This window comes from Numida meleagris, chromosome 12, assembly GCF_002078875.1.
Source record: "Numida meleagris isolate 19003 breed g44 Domestic line chromosome 12, NumMel1.0, whole genome shotgun sequence".
Taxonomy (NCBI): Eukaryota; Metazoa; Chordata; class Aves; order Galliformes; family Numididae; genus Numida; species Numida meleagris.
In genome coordinates this window covers 5,330,904-5,356,990 of record NC_034420.1, presented here as the reverse complement: position 1 = coordinate 5,356,990, position 26,087 = coordinate 5,330,904, and the positions used below count along the sequence as shown (strand labels likewise).

At 36.3% G+C, this 26,087-nt stretch overlaps 1 long non-coding RNA gene across 1 annotated transcript in view; it reads left to right on the top strand.

Moving 5' to 3' along the window:
• The window catches only part of LOC110405247, a 1,207,595-nt gene that overhangs the window by 664,414 nt on the left and 517,094 nt on the right, over positions 1-26,087 (top strand). The window contains exon 9 of the long non-coding RNA XR_002442765.1: positions 20,293-20,422. This is a non-coding gene — a long non-coding RNA (uncharacterized LOC110405247). The remainder of the gene's footprint in view (positions 1-20,292; positions 20,423-26,087) is intronic.

Sequence of the window (26,087 nt, the reverse complement as noted above, 5' to 3'; positions counted from 1 at the left end):
CAGGAGTCGGGGTGGATCCAGGACATCTGGCCGGAACTGACCAAGGTGTTGTTCCATACTATGTGACATCGTGCGGAAGGCTGTAAAGCTGTGCAGTAGCCGCTGCTTGGGGGTTGCTGGGTATTAGTTGGTGGGGGGTGTGACCTTGTGTTGCGTTGTATTGCTGGAAGTGGGCAGTCATATTGTTGCTGGATGTCAGTCAACAGGTGGCAAGGAATTGCATAGCAGATATATATAGAGTTATTGTTGCTTCCATTTTCATCTCCTCTTTTAGTAATAGTTTTTGTCTTAATCCATGAGTTCTGTTTTGTTTCCTGTTTTCTCCCTTGTCACTTGAGGAGAGTAAGCTAACAGCTGTGTGGTGTTTAGCTGCCTGCTAGCTTAAACCTCGACAATCGTATAGTGTGACGTTCATGGACCCCTTAGTCTGTAGTCAGTACTTCAGCCATTGATGATAACATCATGGAGCAGTAGTCCTGTTGAAAGTGAAGCATGGGAAATAACATCTTGATGATCTTTATGTAAGAATTTGAAGAGCAAAACTCCAGCACTTCAGCTTGTGATAACAACACATATAACTTTAAGCACTTGCTACTAACACTCCTTGTGCAAATGTGTATTTTGCTTTCTGTAACGTTGCGTGTAGTTCACAAGTATCTAAAGGATCTTTTGTGTGCAAAATTACTTGGCGATAGTAATAGGCAACATAGACACATGCATGACCTTCCCAAAGATGAAGTAGCTAAAGACCTTCTGGATCTAAATGGTCAGAAAGAGATGCCCTAAAGAACTTGGTTCAGGGCCTGATGTTTACTTTGCATAAATATGAAGTGGGGGTAAGACAATCATGGTAATTGCTGAGTTTTTTTCTTCTGAAATGATGGTGAAGTAGTTGTGCTTACACTCACATGTTTGATATTATCATAGGAAGGAGGTACGTGTGTTGTTCTTGGATTTTGTTTTGTCATTTTTTTTTCATATCAGCTAGAAAGAATAACTTAGTTTTGCTTGTCTTTTTTAAACGTTCTTCTGCAGGCAGCTTTTGCATCCTTTTTTCTAGTACATGTAAAGTTTGAATTAAAACATCTTTCAAGCTACTCATTTGTATCAAAATCTAAAAGAATTGCAGTACTAGGAGTTATATGTTGCTTGTGAATATATTCCAACTACTTTGCTTTAGATTCGTTTTATGTACTAATGTTATCACGGGAGCATTTTGTACCATAATAGCAATGGATAGAACACTAGCTGTATTTGTCCTGTTATTGTCAAGCATCTGGAAGATTTCAAAATAAAAATGATTTTAGTTCAGTCAATTTCATTCAATCCTCTATTTTTGTTAATAATCAGACTTATTTGTAAAAAAAAAAATAAATAAAAAAATTCAGAGATGGAATTGATGTTCCCTTGAAATCTCAGAAGCCCTATAATTTAGAGTGCAACTGTTTGCAAGTCTGATTAAAATGAGGTTCAAAAGCACTGTCTTCTGAGAGCCACCAAGTATACTGTGATTAAAAACTGGCAAACAGCATCACTTATTTCTGTTCTGCACTTTAGAACAAGGCAACATAAAGCAAGTATCTTGACAGAAAATCTGTTGTGAAACTAGAGGAAAAAAATATCATCCTGCTTGTTCTTGGTCCCATGCCATCAACTGTAGAGCAGCCTTCCACTGGTGACGTCAGGTACAATTCTTGACTTGATGTAAAATATGGCATACATTTTTTGTAACATTTGAGGGATAGCTGGGAATGAGAAGAGAGGAGTGTACATCTGTCATCACAGCTCATCAACTTACTGCATATACTGACTGCTGTGTGAGATTAATTCCTAGAATTTGCTGACATCTCTATGGTTTTCGCAATAGAATAAAATGCGTGTTTTAACATAAATGGTTCATTGTGTGGCAATGTTGTTAAGAACCCTAATGGTTTATTCTAGTTCCTAACTCTTACCAGGGATATTAGCTTTAAAACAAGACAAGTCGGTATTTGTATTTTTTAGTATATGCCATGCTTAGCAGGAGATGTCAGGGATAAATTGATTTCTGATCCTTGATTTGTATGGATCAGTAACCATTGCTGTAAAATGCCTTGGGTCACATTTACGATGCAGAGAAATAAAGAAAACTATTGGGATGCTACTGCATATGAATTGCAGAATTTCTTTGGCAAAGGCTACGTAATGAGTCACAACAGTAAACTATAGTCTGTAAACTGTCATATCCATCAACAGGTGATACTTTCTTCTTATTTACCCTTTACAGTGCTGAAACAAGCATTTGTCATGGAATACTAGCTCTGAGGATGTTGGAACTAGTCTAATGTCTTTTTTTCTGAAGGAAGTATTTTGGAAGCCATTCTAAAGGTTTATACTACCCCTTAGAGGTAAATGAAAGGATGCAGTAAGCTTAACAAAGAGATGTTCCGAAGTCATTTTCCCTGTAAAGTGTCCAAGATTTTTCTTCTTACTCAATCCCTTACGCTTTCTCTATTGATGTCAGGGGGATGTGAATATTCAGTGAAGCTAATTTTTATTGGTCTTATTGCCTGCTTTACAGATGTGTTGATCTGTGTCTTAAAGACTAAATTATCATCTAGGAATTTTTAAATCATTTCAGGATTCTTAACAAAGGAAATGGTGTTATATTTCACTAAAAGAAATTTGGCAAGAAGTGGAAAGATTTAAAACTGAGCAGCACATCTTAAGCAGGAACAGGGCTTAGTGCTGCTGGCTGCTCAGGACCTGCTCTGTGCAGACTTCATGATGGTAGAGATCTGGTTTGGAATAACCGGGAATGTCAAAGTGAAGATTAAACCTTTGAATATGGAAATGTTTCAGAAACATGAAAAATGAAACCATTAAGCTGTAAATCCTTCTGGTCCTATCGTAGCAGTTAGGAAAATCTAAACTGAAAATATGTTTAGTTTGTTTCCATGTTTAACCCCAATTACCCTTTGCCAGGGAGTTCTTTTTAACATTCAATTCCTCATCTCACTTTTTAGCTTCTGTAGGCCTTATTTTTTCCCCACTACATAAATTGCAGCAGGTGCACAGAATAGAAGACATTACAATTAAATGTAATCAAATATTTTAGGCACTAATGAACAGCTCCAGGAAAACAAGTCAAAAGGAAAAAAAAAAAGCCTTTAAGTGAGAGTGAGTGGATTTTCAAACACCCAAGGCACCATAGGGCCAATTAAGGGAGTCAGACATCAGGACACATACTCGCATTAATTATCTTTCAGTTCAGGGAAATAAAAAATAAAAGCAACAATTATCATAATAAATCTCCACACATTGCTTGTAAGTTGTGCTAATCTACAAAACACCTGGGTTTTGGAGATTTAAGGCATGAAAGTGAATGCTTAATCAGTGAGTACCGACCTCACACAGCTAATAGAAGGTGCAGCTTTGCTATGATCTGCTGGTCAGAGCAGGACTGGGATGGGGGCCCAGCCTTCCACAGCTGTATTCAGTTCAGCTCCCCCATAAAGCACTGCAGCACGGGTTCATACTGGAGAGTTATGAAGTCCATGCTGTTGGGGATGTAGATTCTCCCTGCTCTCTTTTACTCTCATTTTGTTATTATGCCCGTAATGAAAATTTTCACAATGGCAGTATCAATCTCAATCTATCCTGAATACCTACCAGTCCATTTAATCCTTCTTTCTCTAAACTCAGAAGGAATCAAACTAAAAGAACAAATATTTCATGTATACCGTAAGAGTTTCCTTGAATGTGTGGATAGAAGAAAAAGCAAGAAACATGAACTGCAGAGTTTTTTTTCTTTAAAAAGTTACTTAAAAATTGAACTTTGGATGCTTTATCCAATTGCAGGCTGTTCATATGGAAAATGTAGGAAAATGGTATGTTTTGGCTTGCTGGTTTAGCATTAGGTAAAAATAATATTTGTAGTGCTTTTCATTGAAGCATCGTGTGGTTGTTCAGTTGCATCTGGAGGGTGTCATTTGCTCCAACTTCCACAAGATAAAAGCCCTAAATAAACAAGATGAGGTTTAAATTTGTCATTAATATGATGTTTAAATACTATTTAGTCTTGATTAGCCTATATTGATGAGGGAAAAAAAAAAGTGATTTATTTACCCGCTATTTCCTTTGTCTCCATGTCTGATGGAATGCCAAGATGGGTCATTCAGGTACTGATGGATTCTACTTGCCATTATTTCAATTTATAATGTATTTACCTTCAATAAAGTAGCACTTAAAATGAATGAAATGAATAAAAATGAGTGAATGGTTTCCCATCTTGTCCTTCTAATCGGCTACTTGTGGTCATCTCGTATTAACGGTGCATGTGTATACACACGGAAGAAATGGATGCATCATATGTCAAACCATCTCATTACTAAGCTTAGAGCTTCTGTGATTCTTTTAAAGTGGCTGTTCTTTGAGACTTAATATGGACATTGCAATTTGGGATCTGAACGCTAAAATATTCATGGTATTGAAACAAGCCCAAAATCATGCACTTTTTACTACAACTATGTGATAAAATGTATGAATAGGCTTTTTATTTTTTACTCTGACGCTATAATGCTTGAAAAAGCACTACTTGTCAGATATTCTTTTTGGCAAACTTGGATATATTTTTTCCAAAATTCAATAGCTTTGTGACTGGGGAAATTCTGATGGAAAGAATTTTAGGTTTTAGATCCTCTGACATGAGGGAAGAAACTAAAATCAGTCTCACTTGATGAATACTTGAACTGCAAATGGAGAGAGCAATCATTCATACTACTTCAAGGAAAGTGTGGCCTCTACTTAATGTTTGCAAAACTCTTTCTGCAAAACCTGGTTTCAAGCTGTGTGTTAAAAGGAAAGAAAAACACAAAATAATATCCAGTGTGACCTAAAGCCAGATGATGGGATTCACAGGAATACTGCCACTAAAGTATTTGTAGGAGTTAAGCCTTACCTCAGTGTGCGCTCTTGTGTGGCTCACTGCGCAGGGTGTGAGATTTTAGGATACTTCAGTAATTCTGAATGATGCAAGAATTCACTGCTCATCTGTAGGAAACATGGAGCAGCATCCAAATAAAAATAGTATTGTAGTTAATAAGTTACTACTTACTGACAACTAAATAGCCATCTGGGACTAGTTCTTTATTGTAACTTAAAGAAGGTATATTTTAAAAGATCCTTACAAATCCTTAAAAAATGAAATCTGAGCCCCAACCTTTAACTTAAACTACATCAGTTGTATACTTGAAAATGTATGTGTAGACTGTCCTTTTCATAATATGTTTTTTTCCACAATGATTATTGAAGCCAGTTTTTTTTTTCTAACTGCCATAGAGCCTTTAATTTCTAAAACATTTGCTTCATATTTTAATAGTTGTTAATATGAAACTATCCTGGGTTCCATCAGAAGAGGGGTGGCCAGCAGGTCAGGAAGGTGATTGTCCTTCTCTTCTCTGCCCTCATGAGGCCCCATCTGGAGTTCTGTATCCAGGTCTAGGGCTCCCAACTCAAAAAAGACGTGGAGCTGTTCAAACAGAAGGGAGACTAACTTAGTACAGGGTGTTATAGTGATAGAAGAAAGGAGAACGATTTTAAATTAAAAGGGGAGATTTAGGTTAGATGTTAGGAGGAAATTCTTTACTCAGAGGGTAGTACTAGAACTGGGCCCATTTCAACCCAAAACATTCCATGATTCTATTATTCTTTTTGTTTCATTTGGAAGCTTCCTGATTTCTTAAAATAGAATGACAAACACATTTAGGGTAAAGGAGGTGGACCAGTAACAGATCAGCCTGTGACTTCCCTGGCCTGCGTCTATTTCCTAAGGAAGAGAAAGATGTTGGGTAGCTGCCTCTGGCTTTTGACTTGTTTTGGAAGAAATATCCATAGAAAAGAGAGCTTGTTCAGTATAGAAGCAAGCAAAAAGAAAGAAGCTACGAAGAAAACATCGCTCTGTTTGCCTCTTGTGTGATATCTCTTTCTGTTAACAAGATTAGAGTTCATGCCCATCCCTTGATTACTCTTCAGGTTAAATATTTTTTCAAACAATAATGCCTTATAAAGACCCTGTATTGTTTCTAAATAACGTGAATGTAACCCCCGTTAATGTTTTAAGTGCAACTGTTGAAACCTAATGTTCAGATTTTGAAAGAAGTATTTTGACTTTTCCTCTTTTCTCAAGCTCAAAAATAAATAAAAATAAATGTACATTTTGTATTGGTACAGAAATAAGGTCTCGCTCTAGTCCTTATTTCCCTGTTGTAAGATGATAGCATGGGAAATGACACTGAAATTAGCAAAAATGCTCTAGAGTTAACTGAGCAGTTATTAGAATTCATTTCTTTGATCATGCCCATTCCATATCAAGACTCGGTATTTAAGCAAGATTTGCGCTTGCTTTTGCGGCCCAATTTCCTTCTCCCTCCCACCCCCACCCCACTTCCTGATATTGTAATTAATAAAAAAGATATCCCCCCCCCAATACGGTTCTAGGTACATTAATTCCTTTTCTGTCTCCTGAAGTATTTCTTTGTTGTTTTTTTTCTAATACTTCCGCATTGCCTCTGTAACTCATTATCAAATAAAAGCCTATAAGCTCTTTATATGCAGGTGTAAGATTATGAGCGCTGTTTTATAGTTGATAGCACTAATGTTTGAGTGCTGGAGTTGATGGATATGATGCTGATGAGGATTTACTATGGAGAGATCTTTATTAATAGTGTATCCAAACATAATGAAAAATCATAAACTTAGCACCTCGTGCTGTTTGCTTTCATTTAGATGGCTGCAAACCTTGAGCAGAGTTGTTGTTTTTCCTCAAGCAAACAGAGTTATTCATATCAGGCTTTTTGCAAGAGGGAGGCAGCAGCTCAGGAAGGGCACCTTTTCATTTGATGATGATTTTCTTTTTTAAAACCCTCTCCTCGCTTCCCCTAGTAATCGTGTGATTCCCCCCCCCACTATGCTATTTGACATATGCTTTCTTCAAATAAATGCAACGGTATCTTGACTGGTGATTTCACTGTGGATCTTTGCTCTAACATGAACCTGCTTGGGAATGAAAATCCCTTTGTTCCTATCAACAACTATCAGTAATAAAGCCAGAGGCTGACATTTGAGGAGTGCTCTAAATAACGAAATGAATTAAGACAGTTTTCCCTTAGGATATTTAAGTGTCTGCATGTGTAAATTACAAATATCGTGTTTGTTTGGGTGAGGGGTGTTAAAGTTCTCTCTTCTCAGAACGTTATTATAGTTAAGTCTCATGAACATTGATTTTCTTTTTCAAAACTAGCTGTGTTCTTTGCAGACAAAGATCTGATCTATCAACCAATGTGTCTGTAAGTTGTTTTCTGTAACCTTTAAATTCTTAATATGCAGAAAATTACGGGCCTGTTCTGGGGATCAGATGGAGGTAAAGTATCATCTCCATTTAAAAGCAGCCGCAGACTTGCACCACATCAGACAATTGAGACTTCAAGTGTACTATGCAATACAGTTTTTCTTTTCCTCTCAACTATTTTTAATATCTGCTAACTACAACAACAACAACAATAATACGTGCTTGCTGGAATCATGTTATATGTCTTCCCTCCTTGATAGGGCAAAATAGTTTTTTTTGCATTCATACTGCTGAGAACATTCTTGATCATTCATTTACAGTAAGTTACATAGGGTTTTATGGGAAATTTGGATCAAGGACATTGTTTATGTGAAATGTAACACAATACATCAGAACTTCTACCTGAAAACATCTATGACAGTACAAAATCTGGCTTAAAACTTAGGCAGACTTTCATATCCATAAAGTTGCATATGTAATAAACTTTATGTAAACTCAGTCGTGCAGTGAGCGTGCATATTACAACCATTAGACACAGTAAAATTTTTCATACAACAGCAGAATAAATGATGTTATTCCTTCTTCAAGATGTCTTTTCCCTTAAAAGCCTTTTCACAATTACTCCTCATTGGTCTATAGCAGTCTGACTAATACTTCTCAGATATATTAAAGTTGTCTTAAAATAGAGAGTGTAAGGGGTAGACGGAAGACTACTAAAATGAACTAAGAAAATCATTCTAATAAAATGAGAAATCAGCTTTTAGAAAAGGGCACGAGGAACAGAAAGGTCTGGCAAATAACAGAATAAAAGCAATCTTAAATTTTTTTATGAAACTGTGCAGTTTGTTCATTTGAAGTAAGTGTCTCAAAGCGTCCTTTAAAAATATCACCAACTGCTAAAATCGAATACTGTCATTTTATCACAGTAACCATAGGTTTCCTGATTTCATAATTGGCTTGGCTAGGGAGCTCAACTGTAGGGATTTTACCAGTAGCTGTTCTTATCAATTTTTTAATAAATCCCACAGATTGAGTACAGTAAATAATAAATTAAGCAGTGCTCGGTAAGTCAATATTTAATTTAATATAGATTTTGGGAAACTAACATTTTACATGCACATATTACTATAGTTCTTACTTAAATGAAAAAAATAGATTTTTTTACAAAAGAGAAAGGGGTAAAATTTGTAAGGTAATTCTTCCAGTGTTTCTTAACTTCAGCTTAATAGAGTATGTGATGGATGTGTACTGACTGCAGGGAGCCCCATATATTTTTCTGAAGGTAGATCTGAATCTTCAGATCTGTCCAATTGGTACCAGTTCCTAAGGATATACAGATTCATTCAGCAAGTGAGTGCACGTATATTCACACTGTAACTTCACCATAATCATGTTTAACTATTTTGCTATATAGAGACAAACTTAAGTTATGCATAAGACTAATTAGAAATTATTTTATAATTCATTGGGTTGAATTGTTTTTTTTATTATTGTTGTTGTTCATTTGTTTTTCCAACTAAAAAATTCCAAGGCGTATTCCTCAATTATTTATTGACTTGCGATCTTGACTGTGAGCATTTTTTTAGAGTTTTGAAACACCAGAAAGGAATATACCTAAGAGTTTTCTATGATGCTGCACATCCTGATAATTAGAACTGGAAAAGCCATGGTTACTACCCCTTACAATTTCTATCATTCTTTCCTATTATTTCACAAACTCTAATTATTTTGGTATTTATTTTCCTTTGTGGGAGCATCATTTGAGTACTTTAAGAAAGAGAAGAGGGCAACAAACGATTGAGAAAAACCATATCAAAGCTACCAGCTGAAGTGCTGACTTCCCATAGTAGTAAGATTTATGTGGCCTATCACAAAATTTAGCTCTTATACACAGGTATTAATCAGCTAGGTCTGGTTCTAATACAACCTCTGGTTGTAACCAAGGAAGCTGCTCCAGATGAAAATGAGTGAATTTAGCGGTGTTTGAAGAAAAAAGAAAAATTCTATGAGGAGTACCAGGAAAATTACAATTCCACCCTTTCTGTCTGGAGAGCTATTTGCTGAAAACTGTATTCTAAAATGAGAGGATAATGTAGGCCGTGACAAAGGGTTTTGGTTATTGTCTCTTTTGGGGGGGAATATTTGTTTAATAATAACAAAGAACAGGTGACTTTTTTAGAACGTTTTACTATTAAGTATTCATTTGACAGTTTAGTTTACACATCCTGCTAAAAGCAGAACTCCGCGAAGAAAAGTAGATCATGCTATGCAATATAAGCTGAGGATTTTCTCCAGAATTTGAGGAAAACCAGCAGCTATGTCTGTTGACTTCTGTGAATGCTGTCCTAGAAACTAGATAATTAAATGTATCTAAAAGATAAAACACATAAATCAATCTCTCAGGACATTCAGTGAGAAAATGTTTTAAAGTAAACAACTTTTTCTTTTTTGTATACATGTTTTGTTTTAACAGCCTAATAGTCAAAACTATTGTTCTATTTGTAATATTGTATGTTCACAGTGCATATAAATTCAGAAAAAACTTCAATAATATGAGTGGTTATATAGAAAACACTTCTGTGAACTACTGACTTTCTTTGGTGTAACTCTCATGCTTTCAATGTCCTCCTGTGCTGAAGGGTAGACACCTGAAATTTTGGGGAAGAAAGGGTTACAAAATATTTGTCAGCATCCTGAAGACTTTGTCAGGATAATGAGAGGTTTCTTTCTTCTTTCTTTTGGGAGCCATGTGATGTTAGATGTCATTTGTCCGTATGTCCTGGGGCCTTTGTCCATGTGTTCTTCCACGGAACACTTTTGCTAGGATGATAGTTCATTCACTCCATTCTGAGCTACTTATCATCACCCTAAACTAAATCTAAATAAACTAGTTCTGGAACAGTTAGCTAATTGCTAGACAATTGTTCCTACTGCTATGCGAGTCAAAATCACCTGAGGCCCAAACAGATCCAGCCAAGTACTGAGATGCTGTACTGTCTGGACAACACAAAGCCTGTGGCCTTTTGCTAGCAACCAAAGAAATAGTTCTATCTTGGGCCATGGGATCTTCCCACTCTGAACCCACTTGATCAGTTTTATATGAAATCATGGAGCCAAAATGCACGTGTCAAAGCCACTCAACGCAAGTAATACATGTAAGCTGGGGGCACTATTGTTGCTAAATGTGACAAGTTGAAGTTTGAAATGTTAAATGCTGTTTTATAAATTCGAAATATAGACATTGCCATGAAAACCTTTGATAATACAGGAGACATTCAACCATAGTTAGGTCAAAGGTAGGAGTTTAAATTCTTTAAACTGTAAAATACTAGTTTTATTTCTTTGATGATAGAACTTATGTTTCAACATAGGATGAAATATTTTAATCTCTTTTCCATTTTATTAGGTGCCCTAGCACAGTTTGTCTATTCTGTATCTTAAAATATGGCAAGCACAATAAGCAGCAAGGTGACATTATTGAAGTTATTTTATTATTTTTTAAAGTAACTTGTTCCTTTCTTTACAGGTCCTTAAAACACTGTCATTAAGCATTGGGAGGTGAAGAGACCAAATAAAATAGCAGGCAGCCCTGAAATTCGTCAGGAATGTTCATGCTGTGGGAGGCCTCATGCAGCTTTTACTCTCAGCAAATCGATCAGTCAGCTCAAATTTTTTTTGAGTTAACCAAATCCTTCATGTAGGGGCCATATTTTAATATCATCTTTCCTAAAAGAAAACCAGGAAACAGATAATAGTTAAATAAAAGTATTGTAAACAATTCAACTGAAAGAACTTCCTGCAGATCTATAATTTTACGACACTTTAGAAATCTCTAAGAAGAGTCAGTATCTTTGGATAGAATACATAACAGCAGTCCTGCTGAGTGGAGAGCATCTTGGAAAATCTAGCTGGAAATGCTTAATGGTGTCTTAAAGATTTCTATTCTTATGACGTTGCCCATTTCAAATGGGAAGAAAATGAGTTTCAGTCTATGCCCTGAGAAGCCTGACTTTGTAGTGCAAAATGTCATTGGTTGGTACAGTGTCTAAATTTCCTGGGTTCATGTTCTCTGATCAGTAAGGAATCTGTGCTTTCAAGAGGATGGTAGAATGTTCCATCAGAAAAGCTTGTCACTCAGGAATGGTGATGCTCATAGAGAGGTACGAGATGGGGATCCAGGTTCTTTCAGAAGGATAGAATTGAACATAAGGCCTGTGCATTCTTGGCAATATGTTCTGCCTGCGTAATGATGGCTCCTGCCATTATCTCCAGCACTTTCTGCAATGTTTCATAATGTTGTAAGTTTCTAACATTATTTTCATTATAGATTTTTTTTTCCAATAAATGTTAAATGTCTCCTCCTCAAATGAAAATTATCATATACTTGAGGTTACTGTCAGATTTGGAACGTGGAGTAGTTATAAGACTATCATTTCTCCATGGATTTTCATGCCAGATGCATAACGACGAAACTGTGTAACACCAGAAACCTATAGTATCTAGCAAAGTTTATTTCAGCATACTCAATTTTTAGTTTTGGGCTTTGTTTTTATGTTTTTTAAGCTTTTATCTTATGCCCAACCTTGATGAAAATTAATAACAATGCTGTTTTAGTTCTGCTTTCTCAATTGAAAGAGGCACTATACCAACATAGTTTTATCACTGGCCTAAGGGCAGTAGAGTTTATTTCAACCAATTAAAATAACAATTACTGTTAGAAACTCTAATAGCAACACCCCTTTGCTAGCTAGTTCCGCATCCCAGATGGCATGATTAAAAACCTTCAGCTGCAAGTGACTGTATTGTACTGGCTGTCCTTTATCCAAAAGAATATTTACAATAATATGATATAACACTCACAGCACTTGCATGGTGATTTTTACAGTTTACTTGCCTATAAACAGTTAATTTCTAATTGATTCACTGTTGAGAGCTATAGTTGATGTGAACTAAACTGAAGTTGTTTGATCTCTTTGGGTCACAGATTATGACATATGTTTTGAGATTACGTGTAAAAACTTACCTTGACCTGGCTGAGTATGACTGCAAATTAAATGTTGACACTGAAAAGTAATATATTTGTTAAATACAATTACTTTTCCTATTATTGTATACCTTGAGGTCCTGACTTGATTATTTATTTGGGCCAGTTACAATAGCTTTTGTTTGTCTGTCACCCTTATATTCCTGCAGAACTTTGGTTATGTTTAAGCTAGGTAGGATATTTACAATTTCTTTCACGTTTTCAAGAGATAAAAATATGAAAAATAAATAAAAACAAAAGCCTCTTAAGGTTCACTCTTATTAAGTTAGAACAGCATGATTAAGAAAAAGGAAGATGCCTGCTCTAGTCATCCTCTTGATCCCCAGCTTCTGAAGGATCAAAATGATATAAGTAATGTATATGCTGTTCTTTATTATTATGGCTCAATTCAGCTGTTGTATCATCTGATTGTCTGAGGGGGAGTACTGCACAGAGAAATCTGAAGGTTTGTCAGTACTCTGCTACCTTCTACAACTGAGTAATTTCTCCTATGAAAAAACATTTCTGATTTTAGGTGTCATATGGCTGCTTGCTGTACCTAAGCGGTACAGGTTTGTAATTCTAGGGAAATTTTGATCTCTGACTCCATTTACTTTCCAGAGACTGATGTTAAAAAAAAAAACAAAAAAACCAACCAATTCAGTTCTACAAGCTCCATAAATGCGATCATTTCAATGAGCCACGTTAAGTTCATGTATTGTATTGAAATGGCATTCAAATCTGGATATTCTGATTCCTGGTACTTTTCTCTGGCTTTATTGTTACTCTCTTAATGACAAAACTGCCAATGCAGTTTTGGGTCTTCAGAAATCCAGAAGGGCTATCACAATCATATTTTTCCTTTGCAATTTTGGAAAGCTTTTATTCCTGTGACAATATGTAGGCTTTGAGTTGTTATTATTCTTTTAAATTCTGTTATTACTTGAGACACCTCAGCTCTGGGTCTCTGTCTATCTTCCATTCCCAGAAATAGATTTAGAAGCTTTCCACAAATAACCTTAGGTCCCTTCATGTTAGGTCTAATATTGTTCTTCAACACTTTAAATGACTTCTGTGTTCACATGGTGGTTCATGGAAAAACTTATTTAATTCTGGTAGATCAGAAGTGCTTAACTGTTGAAACTTAACTGTTATTTGTTTTTTTTCTCTGACACAGAACAATAAAAAAGAGGATCGGTATTGAATTTTACTCTCATTTCCTTGAGCATAAATGTAGAATCATTTGTGTCATGCCAGTGCAATTACTCCTAAGTACACACCTAGGTAACTAACAACAAGCTTATGTCATAGAATCACCAAGGTTGGAAAAGACCTACAAGATCACCTAGTCCAACCATCCACCTACCACCAATAACCCCACTAAACCATGTCTCCCAACGCTATATCTAAACGTTTCTTGAACACCTCCAGGGATGGTGACTCCACCACCTCCCTGGGCAGCCCATTCCAGCGCCTGACCACTCTTTCAGAAAAGTAGTATTTCCTAATGTCCAGCCTAAATTTCCCCCGCTGCAGCTTGAGGCCATTCCCCCTCGTCCTGTCACTAGTTACAAGAGAGAAGAGGCCGACCCCCAGCTCACTACAACCTCCCTTCAGGTAGTTATAGAGAACGATGAGGTCTCCCCTGAGCCTCCTCTTCTCCAGGCTGAACAATCCCAGCTCCTCAGCCGCTCCTCATAAGCCCTGTGCTCCAGAGCCCGCACAGCTCCGTTGCCCTTGTCTGGACAAGGGAGAAATACAAATAGTCTCTGAAATAGATTATTGTTTTAATTATCTCAATTTTATTGGTCTCAAATTCCTTCCTGCTTTCCGTGAACCTACTCCACTATACAAACACAATGTCTCACCAAAACCTCTGCCAACGAAAGTATAAAAAAATAGTAACACTACATATCTCAAAAGGGCACAGCGCAGAACTGACAATACTTGTCTCTGTTGAGGAAAAAAAAAAAAGGCAAAATGCACAAAACGACAGTGGTGGTCAATGACTCAGAAGTGTTTGTACCTCAATTTATTTTATGCTAAGTTAGTATTGGTGATAATATTTTTGAGAAGCACAGACTTAGTTTATCTTAAATATAAGTGATTTATATAAAAGATTCTTATCCCTTTCCTTGATACGCTTTTAGACGAGAAACAAAATTTGCCATCATGCTTAATTATCTGAGCAAATAAGAAAATTATGTCATCTTAGGGTTTGAATTTGCTACACTTCTTAAGGGAAGTAATTCCTAATACGTATGATAAGGTTACGCGTTTGTGAATGGGATAGATACACTTAGGTTTTTTTTTCTGGTGGCTTTTACCAAAAAGGCTCAGAGCACAGTAGTACTGGCTGCTAGTAAGAACTTGACTTGAATCACAGGATGAAGTGAATTCCCTTGTTCTCTGGTAAAGACCTGTGGATGTCAGTAATTTTATCCATCCAATGCAAATATCTTGTGGCTTATAGGCGCAAAAAAATCTTCATGATCATACGAAATGGGATGAAGTGATACTAGGCAGTGAAGAGAAATCTGATTCTAGGTGAGTGCTTTTGAATGCTGTCAACTAGCTCTGCTCTAAAGAGGGAAGAAGGTGGTTCAGCCAGTCATCAACATGTGCTGAGGCAGTGCAAGTCTGGGTCTTGCCAGGCTGGCCAAGTGCATGCTCTTGGGAATGCAACAGCCACCCCAGAGACTGAATCTTACCTCCCCTTACAGCTGTGCCTGCTGCCTTTCTGGTTTTCTGTGTGGAGACGCTGTTTACATTGTGGGATCACAAAAGCCTTCCGTTTAGCTTTCTGATCTCAGTATATATGTAAAATATCTGGGCTTCATTCTTATCTCACATGTTTGTATGTTTTTAATTTAGGCAGAAGTTCACACATAGTCATCAGTTTACATGAACATTCATAGAGTATTTCCAGGTGCTTTTAACTTCATTAGCTGAGAATACCGTGAAAAAGCAGTTGCCCTGAGAGACAGGAAAGAGCATAGCATGCCTACCAAGAAGGGAAACACTACCCACTGGCTTCCCATTTAGCTGAAATCTCCTGCTTATTCTGCAGAGTTCTGCACTGCATGTTGCTGCAAAAGAGCATTGCGAAGGTCTGATGATTTTCTAACCACAGAGAGGATGGATATGCTCTATGGGTGGGAGGAGGGAATGATCTGGGAATTAAAGCAAAGAAGAAAAAGGGCAGGCATGATGCTCTAATTAGCCTTGTCCTGATTCTACCAAGCTGTTACATCTGAGCCATCTGCTGAATAATTTGAATCACCTCCTTGTTACTGGACTGAGTTGGGAAAAACAAACCAGTTCTTAGGAACGTGCCTTCCTATTTGTTTGTCTCGTTTGCAGCTTGTCATTTCAGGGTGCTACTGAAATATGTTCAGGCCAAATTTGTACCATTACCAATTTTTTTACTGTCATTTGCGGTAAAGTATTAGGTCTGCTGCATTCCAAATGGTCTCCTTTTCCATTCAGAGAAGCTGTGGTTTCTTTTCATCTCTTCCCCTTGGTGAGCCACATTTGCCTTCTTTCAGATTGCAGTGATGTACCACATTTATTTTAGGACCTTGTCCTCTGAACTGTCTCATAAATATAGTTACTTATTATTTTTTATTAGAGGATAAGGAGGTGCTCTCTCCTTTCAAAATCCGTATTGTAGTGTTTACCACAGACTCTCAAGCTTTACAAGTGAAGGCACTGTAGACTGAAAAGGTACATTTACACTGTGACAGATTCTCTCCCAGTGAATTTTCAGATGTTTTCAGTGTATTGTGAAAGTACCTATTCCTGTGATGTCTCAAGGCTAGTAGCTAAATGAATTGTGATTGAAATAGAAGATGAGATTTTATCTTGAAAAACAAACAAGCAACAAAAAAACCCAAAAAACTTGAACATATGACTTCAGCGTTTAGATGGTTATTGTGTGGGCCTGGCTAGCTGGACCTGATAATTTGGAAGTAAATTCTGTAAATTGGCACAGATAAACTGCTAGGCTTTTACTTACATGAGAGCAACAAAACGGGCAAGTACAAGAAGAAAAAAAAAAGGTGAGTGTGACCAAACTACCCAGCTTTGTATGAGCACAGCATGAAGGCTTTGCTCATTGCTGGCAAAAAAAAAAATGGTGGTGACTGTGCTGAAAAGGTGTTTTGCAGCTGAGATTCTGCTCTATCAAATAGCGTTATACTGCTCTGTCAAATAATGCTCTTTTTATCTGTTGTAGTTTCCATGGAAATAATTAGAAGGCATTACTTTTGGAGCAGCCTAGATAGCAGATGTTTTTCCCTTATGCACTTCCTTTTAAATAATAGAATTTTTTTTAACGTTGACATTCAAAAAATGCTAACACTGTGAAGCTTTTTCTACCTCTGCAGTTACAGATTACATTTAACTTTATTTAAATCTAACTTACGCTCTTATAAAAATGAAGCTTTCCTTTCTTGTTTGTTAGCTGATATTTTCTACCAAAATTCTGAAGATGTGGACAAATCATGTTTCTTAGAGCTTTGTTTAGTGGGTGATCATGGCTATTCTGCTTTATGTTGTCCCAGCAACTGACAATGTGGTTTGACTCCTGTTGTTTCTGTAAGATGGCCGTGATCTCAAGGTATTTTTCTCTCATCATTTTGTATTGCTCATTTCTTGAGGTTCTGTATGGGAGAGAATGTATGGGGAGAAGAATGATATGCTGTGTAGAATCATGTCCATAAGGATATCCTTTTCACTGTATTTGCTATGTAAAGAGCCAGTGAGATCAAGATTCCAGGATAATTTCAAATGAAACTCTGCTTTTCTGCAGAGAAAAGAAATACATGCATACTTATCATATATTTTAATGATCGTGCGTGTGGGATCAGTGATCCACTTCAATACTCTTGGTTAGCACAACAAACAGCATCAGTAACAGGTCTTCTCAGGCACTACAGCAAGGCTTTTTTTTCCAGTATTTATAGTTAGGAAAGTTTGGGGACCAGACAAATACCTTCCTGTTTATGTTTTTCTATCATGTATTTATCATTTTTTTCCTTATTAGGAGACGTTACCAGATGTGCTACTGATTTGTACTGTTGTGGGGAAAAAAAGTGTATGTTGATGTGAGATGTTTTACTCAAATTACAATTTAATCACAGTTACATTTTCAGCTGTGTAACTTGTCGTTGTAATGGTTATGGAGTACAAACAAATAAATAAAACAACCAGAGAACATTGTCATAACGTTCATGTAAATTGAATCATTTAGTTCCATAACGCTGTTTTTACTGCATGAGTTTTGATGATCTCAGTGTTTTTAATGCTCTTAATTTTGACTAATGTCTGAAGTATTGCACTAATATCAAGATGGATGTCATTAAGTACTTAGAGATAAGTTGAGATGTACATGATCAACAGCCTGTTTTTGTGTCTTTAAAAATTGCGTGATGTATTTTCATAAAGTAAGAAATCTACCCTCAATATGTTTGCCAGATTTCAACGCAAGTAATTAAATATTTGGCAAAAATTTATCATATTGTGGTTGAAATTACAATTTGCAGATCTAGTGTGCTGAAGTAATTAAGATTTTTAAAGGTAAAATGGTTGATATGAGAATGCCTTACTTTGTTTCTGTGACAGCAGACATATATTAATCAGAGTAATTATGCTGGATGTGTTTTTAGTGAGTTTGGAAAGATGTTCCGTTGCTTGTCATTTTTCAGCAGTATGCCTTGGCCTCGGAAAGTATTTGAGGAACAGAGGTAGTACAGTTATCTGTTACCAAAACAGAAGTTACAGTAGCAGTAACAGCACAAGACTAAACTCTGACACCGTACATTCAGACATGTATGTGTGGAGTTTTATATATCATTTACATTACTATCAAAAGTATGTACGTATGAATGTTAGGATGAATGCAGAAAGCAAAATATTCAGTGTTCAAGCTAATTAAATGGATTTGTGCAAATGGCTGGGGACTTGGTGGTACTAAGGGACATGATTTAGTGGGTAATATTGGTGGTAGGTGGACATTTGGAGCAGGTGATCTTAGAGGTCTTTTCCAACCTTAATTATTCTATGATTCTATAATTCTACAATTCTTATCTGCCTGTATGAAGAATATAAATGTTAGCTAGACATCTGTGTGATCAAACCAAATTCTAATGGCAAAACAAGTTTGTAAGATTGCCAAACATCTCTCTTTAAAAATAAGATATTTTCCTCTCCTAACATTATTAGTCTATGTTAAAATCACTGGAGGATAGGGGAGGACGATTCACTGGTTTGTGATTATGCACTACTTAAATATCTGGATCGGCATCCTCAGGGAAAGAAACCTAACCATAGCAATGGAGTATGTAGTTGCAGCAAGATAAGGGCAGCGATGTTATTAGTACTGCACAAACAGTCATGTGATGGAAAACACAGCTACACTGAGCACTGGGACACCTAATAGAGACTGCCATCACTGGCTGCGCTTGTATTTTTCTAATCTTTCTTTATTTTGTCCTTATGTATTTGATCAGTTGAATTCACTCATGAAATTAATCTGCGTCGAGTGTCAATACCTTCTTTTGTTTCACTTGAGATAATTGACAGAGTAAAAAGTGTATTTGGGGTTTACTGGAAAGAACTAGTGCATCTAGGATTTATGGTAACGGTTAACATTTTGTTTGCCATCCTTTTGAAGTTCATAGATGCCTCAACGTGTAGCAGTGAAGGTGCACTATTTGTGCAATAATGAATGCTGGGACTCGTACAGACAACTGGACTGTGCCGAGTCCTTTGTTGCCTAATTACTTTATTACTTTCAAAATTTTATTTTGTCTCCTTTTTGGAAGCTTTGCGTAATAGTATTTCACTTTCTATATGAAGATTGTTTGTTTATTTGCTTTGACTTTTATTTTTTAGTATAGTATTTAAAATATTACCGTTTTCAAAGCAGACTAAATTAAAAACTACGTATATCCAAAACTTGAGATGGATCTGTTGGGGGGAGTGTGAGGCTCCATGTAAGTTTCCATGAAGTGCTTATGTCCAAAATAAATGACAGTACTTCTGAGAAAATACATTGTGCAGCTCAGACTTCACTGGAAGACTTTTGTCCATTTTATATTGTGTTGAATTATAGTATGCAACTTATTAAATCATGATTTAGGCACTAGGAAGCAACTATAAAACATGAGACTCGATGTTTTCCAAAGGACTGTCTAAATTATGGATTATACTGGGGGGGGAGTCCTGGAACATTTGTTGAAATATTATGCCTACTTTTTTTGGGAGCAGTTTTATTGTATTTATTGTATTTATCTTTAAAAAATAGTACAATATGTGAAAACATAACCCTGTTACTTCATAACTTCATAACTATATAAGAGATTAAGCAACCTCCAGCATGAATTCTTCCCTTTAGGTAGAGCCTCACATGAATGGACATGTGGACTTGGTGAATCCACACATCCATATTCTGTGGGAGAATAATCTGATGCTTGTTAGCTTTCTACTTACTTTGTGCTGGACAAAGCTTTCTGCTGTTCTTTGGATGCTGTAAACAACTTGCAGAGCGTGCTTGTTCAAGTTGTAGTGTCACAGAAAACTTCTAAATGAGAACTGTGGCCAAAAAGAATTTTTAGTTTTGAAGAACAGTCTACAGTGTATTTTCCAAGAAAATACATTCTTTTACGGGTTTATGAGCCATGAAAGGTTGGAAGTAGAATACACGGCACCTGTCACAGTACACCAGATGAGCATTGTAGCGAGTCTCAGAGAGGCCATATATTTCAACAATTAGTTAAAATATATTATCATCAGAAAGTGTACAAAACACATAATTTTTCTTAAATGCTTTGTGTGACGCTAACTTTCTGATTCTTCAAGAATAGAAGTCAGATTGCAAATGTAAAAAATAAATCAACTGATTTTTTCCATGTTGGTGTTTCCTTGTCTTTTCATTTAGATGTAATCACTGTAAAGACAGACTGAGGGCAGAAGAAATTAAACCAGTTGGGTGAATTAGCTCAGCATGTGAAGGTTCGCAGGAGAGTCTTTATCTACTCTTTCCACAGACTGAATGCGCGTAATTGCAGGTAAGTGCACTGGCTACATTCTCTTCAATAAAACAATTATAATAGAAATTACAATTAAAGGTCTGTTGGTATACTCATGACTAGATATTTGGGTCAAACTTATACATGCACTAGCTTGAAGCCTGTTCTAAAAATGATTTGATTAAATTTATATTTCATTGCATCCCTTCAGGGGGGTATCATTATGCAGCCAAAATGAGTCAGTTAATGTCAAAATGATGCTTATAAAAACTGGCCATTTTTATTAAGTGTTTCATATTTTAAGGATTCTGTTTTTTTGTTTTTAGTTATTGTCCCAAGGAAAGTTGGTATGTCTATAGCCCTGTGTATTACTGTACTGTGCTTGTAAAACATTTACATACTGTTTTGGAAAAGCTTTCAAGATCATAAATTCGAGGTATCTAAGACCTTGTGAAAAGCCATGGCAGAATCAAACACCTAATTACTCTCTGTGACTGGAACAATCCCTTGCAAATGTCCTGGTGCTGTTTTTCACACAGTAGGAATCAAGACATCTGTTAGTCTTCATAAAATCCTGTATCAGTTTTCATGGTAGTTGATGCCATAAGATCTAATATGCTACTGTTGAAAACACAGACTGGGAGAGTAAGACTAATGCTGATGCAAAATACCTGAAAGTGGACTAACTCTGGTTAAATACCACGTAGCGTGAAAGTTACTCAGCATGCTGTATAAGCATGTGGTTTTTTGGTAGCATCATATGGCACCCAAAAGCACAGATTGAGAGAAACACTTTGCTTGAGAAGTGAAGTATGTGAGGATTTAGCAGACAGTATGATCGGCTTCTTAGCTAGGCCTCTACTAAAAAATGAGTGAGGCCTTTGAATCTGTAAGGAAGAACATGAAAGAAATTCTGGAGTCAGATTATAGCAGGTGAAATTTTCAGCATGAACACCTTAGGTTTTCTTTGCACACATTTTAACTTCAGAATGCATAGCAACTACATCAGTGAGTTTTGAAAGTACTTGGTATGTTCCCGGATTTCTTTTGCTTATAAGTTTATTTCTTCATTATAGAAGTCTGTGACAAAATTGAGAATAGTTAGGAATTAATTAGAAAGTTCCCAAAATGAAGTGATTAAAAAAAAAAGCAATATGTTGTGTTTGAAAGCAATAAATTGTTTCTACATTTCTAAAATTGAGTGTATTCAAATAATTGTGGTAATCTCAAAATCATAGTTGTCTCAATAACCTAGGTTTTGATTTCATATTAGATCAGGAAAAGAATGATTTATGCCTTTGCATATTTTAAATATTTAGTGAAAACTGTTAAAAAAAAAAAAAAGAAAAAGCAGTTTTGTGCTGTTTTAGTTGTTTGGCTTTCTTAATATCCACCTCTTACTAATGAGGGATATACTAACAACTGACTTTCTGTATGCGTTATCTTTTATCTTGTTTTTATATACTTTCTGTGCAGTGATTTAACTAAGTCTTACTTGTCCTTCAACATAAATGAAAAATATAAAATGAAAAGAAAGAACTGCAGAACATGTTGGAAGAACTTAGTGATTTACTTAAAAAAGTCGAATGTGTTGTGTGAAAGTACATTTAAAAAAAATCCCTAACCCCCATAAATCCTGTTACTGGTTTCTCTTAATTCTCTGCATGTACTTCTATGAGAAAATGAATACTTTCTTCTTTATATCTGGCTCTTTGCATGGAAACTTCATTGTGAGTCACTGTTTTCTATTGTAGCACTAGCTGCTATTTTCCTGTATTCTCTTTGTCAATATTTAATATGTATGGAGAAACTCAAGATTTTTTCCTTCAGAGATCAGCAAGAAGAAAAACAAAATGGTTTTAGCAATACAAAACTAAGAAGGGTGGACTATGAGTAGGTGCGAAAGCTTCCCAAGTCTTTTGTGTAGCCATCAGAAATATCCTAAGTGTGCTTTTGATACCTGTACTTTTTTTTCGGAGTTCTTCATTCTACAGACCTGATTATTTATTTCATACACTTCTCCTAAATTATTGGGATAGAGTTGGGGAAGGAGGCAGGTAAGATGTGGGGATTGACCTGAAGGTAATGCCTCCTATTTTATTAAGTTAGCCTGTGACTTCAGAGGCAGATGTTGGTGGGATGGCAATAGAGATTGAACCTTCACACCAGCAGTCTGACAAAACAGCATCTGACATGGAGATGCGTAAAAAGCAAAGATGTGGGAGCCAATTCCTTCATTTGGAAAATGGTGCACCTAATGGCATTCATCAACCCTTGCTGAACATTTATGGAGACCAAACAGTGGATGTGAGCGCAGTGAGGTGGTGGCTGGTGTGTTTCAGCAGTGACAACAGTGACAGTGCATCATCTCTGCTGGAGCTGATTTTTTTGAGCGTGGAATACAGGCTCTTGTTCATCATTGGTGAAAATGCACAGCTAATGGTGGTGACTGTGTTGAAAACTAGTGTTTGGTTGCTGCAGATTTGCTCTAAGAAATGGTGCTGTTGTGCTCTTTGCATCTGCTGTAGTTTTCGTGGAAATATGTAGGAGACATTACTTTTGGAGCCACCTACGTACCTGTCAAGGGAGTCTCAGTATTATTTTTCTTGCTGTCAGCAGCAGTTGTAAGATTCTTGTAATAGACCACTTGTTACCAATACAGACACTAATTTTAACACTTCCAAAAAAATTAATTCTAAATTTAGGAAATGTATTACAGCATTTTTTATTGAACAATATATTTAAAATTCCTAAGCAAAACCATGACATATGAAAATTGTTTTTAAACAGTGAGATGGTATCTTATATGTAGTTTCTCATACATTTACAACACAAGTAGAATTATATTCACAGCACTAGTCAACACTACTGTCTGATTATCCAATTAGTTTATCTATTTTCTATCATAAATACATATTTAGCTCTTTACCTTCTCAGATGTAACTTCCACAGCATTCCATAGGAACTTTTTTTATTTCATACTTTGACAAATATTGTAATAACTCAATAAGGAAGAAAGATTGATTCATACTAAAGTTTGAATAGCAAGAAGATACGAATTGTGATTACCTAGATTCTTGAGTTAATTATGCAAGCCAACTCCTGTTATTAGAGATGGAGAACTATAATATCTAGATTTGGAGATGAGTGGATGCCTAAATCCCATTGAATTCAGATGAAAATTGCACTCCTAACTACCTTTCTGAATATGGGATAAAGTGATTTCAGCAGCATTTGGTGTCGTTAGGGTGGAGCGTCTGTCTGCTTCAGTGCAATTGTTTTGCATTTACTCTATCTTAGTAATAATAAAATTCTGGCCGTTAATTTGTTGTCTATAAATGGTTTGTGACTTCACACTTTTGAAAAAAAAATCTTATAGATGAAACCTTTCTGAGAAATTGTCGTGATTTGAAAGAAAAACAATTCTCTAAGAAACATCACCATGTCTTGCTTGGATTGCTTGCAACTCTTTCAACTATTACTGCGGAGTCCAACTTAGAATGCAAGGGGAGCCATGTGTCTGTCTATATATTAATAAGGCCTTTCATTAAATCTTTACTTTTAAAAATAATTGGTTCTTTTAATCTATAATGGAACATGGTCTTACAGGCTGCCTGTGATTAAAATTAAACCTTATTTGTCTTCTAATATGGTGTTATGTTCATCTGTAATTGAGTAGGGATCGATGCCAGCCCTGTGATGGGCAGTAAGCTTATCCAACATGACGGAGATAGATTTCAGGGAAGACAGACTTTGCTGTTTCTATGTACAAGTGGGATGAGTAGACCATATCAGCAACATTTAATTATTTTGTAGGTAATTATTCATTTGAGAGACAGAAGTTTCAAAGCAGTATTAGAGTAGAAGGAAGACCAATACAATTACCATTTGGCTAAGTACACTGTTTGCACTCATAGCTGGAAAGTCATGTTGAGCTTTTCATTACGTTTGCACAGAGGGATGTTTTATTTAATAATGAATTTTAGTTTTAGCTTAAGCACAAACTAATCTTTAGTATAACGGTACTGACATGTGAGGGGAAACAAACCAACACACACACATACGCAAATTAACACAAATCACAGATTGGCAACATGGATTCCCTTAGGATTTTTTTTAATCTGTTTTGAAAGATTCTTTATTTTTGTAGTGTCACATAACAAGTTTGGTTGGGACGCCCCTCTGGAGGTCATCTAGTATAACCCCCAGATCAGAGTAGGTCTAGGTAGGCCAGATTGCTCAGAACTTGTCCAGCCACGTCTTGAGTACTTCAAATAATGGACATTCCATATAGTTTCTGGGCAATCTAATCTAATATTTAACAATAGTAATGGTAAAAGTAAGTAAATAAATTTATCCTAAGATCATCTTTTCCTATGTTGCAACATGTTTTCCAATGCCTACCAACCCAATGCTGTGTACCTCTGAGAAGAGCATGCCTCTGTCCTCTTTGTATCCTGTAGTCAGGCAGTTGCAGACAAGGAATAAGGTGACCTTTCATCATTTTCAAGGCTGAGCAAACCCAACCCTCGCAGCCTCTCCATGTATGCCATGTGTTCCATGGCCCCCCATCTATCCTGGTGTTCTCCACTGGACTCATTCCAGAATGTCAGTATATTTTATTGTGGAGCCTAGAACTGGGCAAAGTATTCAGATCAGAAATAGTCTAACCAATACCTGACTAAAAGCCTTACTAAAATCAAGGTATCCTACGGCCACTTCCCTCACTTTCTCCATGGAGCCTGTCACCTTAATCCTAACAAGTGGTGAGTTTGGTCAAGTTTGATTTGCCTTGGTAAAATCATGCTGACTGCTCTGAAAACTCTACCTTGCTGTCCACCCATCTAGAAAGGGCATCTAAGTGTGTTTGCACTGTAACCTTCCCCAGAACTGATATGGCTGACAGGCCTGTGCTTACTGGGGTTTACCTTTTACCCTTTCTCTTTGCCATTTCCTTTCCACGGTCAAAATCCTATTAGGAACTTCCTCTGATTTCCATGACCTTGCAGAAATGATAGCTGTCTTGCAGTGACATCAAGCTGTGCCCTTCAGCAACCTACAGATGCAACTCATCTAGTTCCATGAATTTATGCATCTCCAAGTAGGTTAGGCTATCCCGAAATTTGTCTTCCTCTGCTGTGGGTCCTTCACTTCTTAAGAAAATATTGGAAGGATCCACAACTTTCAAAGTTGGAAGGAAATAAACCCTTCCAAATGTTATGCAGACTTTCATAATGAATGTGTTTACATCCACCTTGAGCATTCTTACTTAAAAATCTCTTTTTTTATACAAATTATTGTTCAGGAAAACTAGATTTATTTTACTTTGTCTGTGTCCCCTGAACCGCAAACAATTGTTAGCTTTATACTGCTTGCTAAGCCATAAATATAAATCTACGACCAGTGATACTAACAAGTTTCTGGTTACTAGTAAGTTTTTACTTAGCTTTATTAGTAGTGAAATGGAAGGAATGTGATCAGAGCAGATATTATTTAACAATTAGAATTTTCATCATCATTTTAATTGCTCTAACCTAACAGAATTTACTCTCTACAGTTAATTTTAGAGTGTAAATAATGGTGGCATCTCTATTTCTTTTTTCCATGGGAAACTTCAAACAGAGTTATTGGAACAGACAACCTGTTAAAATGGATGCCTTTTTGTCATGGCTTGGACAGATCATGCTTGCTATGAGTTTCAGTT